This window comes from Acanthochromis polyacanthus, chromosome 6 (assembly GCF_021347895.1).
Source record: "Acanthochromis polyacanthus isolate Apoly-LR-REF ecotype Palm Island chromosome 6, KAUST_Apoly_ChrSc, whole genome shotgun sequence".
Lineage (NCBI taxonomy): Eukaryota > Metazoa > Chordata > Actinopteri > Pomacentridae > Acanthochromis > Acanthochromis polyacanthus.
This window is the reverse complement of record NC_067118.1, coordinates 5,127,789-5,128,776: the sequence shown is the minus strand read 5'-3', so window position 1 is coordinate 5,128,776 and position 988 is coordinate 5,127,789. Positions and strand designations below refer to the sequence as shown.

Genomic DNA, 988 nt, shown 5'->3' with positions numbered 1-988 from the left:
TTATCAATTATCATCCCTACTGGTGTTAATGAAAAGTTTTATTATACTATCAGGTCTCTTTATCAGGCTGCCGTCGCTTGTGTTCAAAGTTAATGAACACCCAACAGGATGGTTTTCCCAACAATCAGGTGTGAAGCAAAGAGATGAAAACACTGTTTTCAGTTAATGTCAGTGATTTAGCTGCTCAGATTAACGCCTCTAACTCAGGAGTTAAAGTTGATGATCAGACTGTGGGGATATTATTATTTTATGTAGATGATGTAGTTCTGCTTGCCGAAAATGAAGAAAACTTTCAGAGTATGTTGAACACTGTTGAGCTGGAAATGGAGACTAGTGATGAATCAAGATAAAACACAAATTGTACACTCCATGAGAAAATCATTGGAGAGAAGTTCAGTTATTCTGAATGTTGATCCAGTAGTGCTGTCCCATACTGACCAGTAGAAATCTCTTGGAGTGACACTGGATGAACACTGTGGCGACGGGCGTGGGAGAGCTCAGCTGCAGGGGAGAGAGGTGTGGAGGAGTGCGTGGAAGCAGCGTCAAGGTAATTGGCACAGATGGTATCAGTTAGGCTGACCTGATTACCTCCGCAGTAGCAGTCTGGAGCGGAGCATAAAAGACGGGTAGACAGAGAAGAGACGGAGATGGACGAGAGGAGGAACGGAGACAGAACACGAGCTGCCATGGAGTGAGAGACGGTGGCGGTTGCTTACCGGCGGGCTGCTGTGGAGTGGAGCGCTGCCTCTGGGGATCTGACGGAGGCAGGGAGTATTCACCGGACGAGGTGTGGTGAGGTGCCGAGAGAGAGAGAGACTGTGTGGGTACGGAAGTGGGTGTGAAATAAACTGTGTTACTCCAACAATCTGACGTGGTGTGTGTATTGAGTGGACCCACGGACAGCAGACGTGTCACAAACACATTTAAGGAAGCTGTTCTTGTTTTAGCTCTGGGATGTGGACTGAACAAAGTTAAGCATTGTGTTAAT

General features: G+C 46.5%; 1 pseudogene; it reads left to right on the top strand.

Moving 5' to 3' along the window:
* Positions 1-466: 466 nt before the first annotated feature.
* The window catches only part of LOC127534477 (metabotropic glutamate receptor 6-like), a 38,838-nt pseudogene continuing 38,316 nt past the window's right edge, over positions 467-988 (top strand).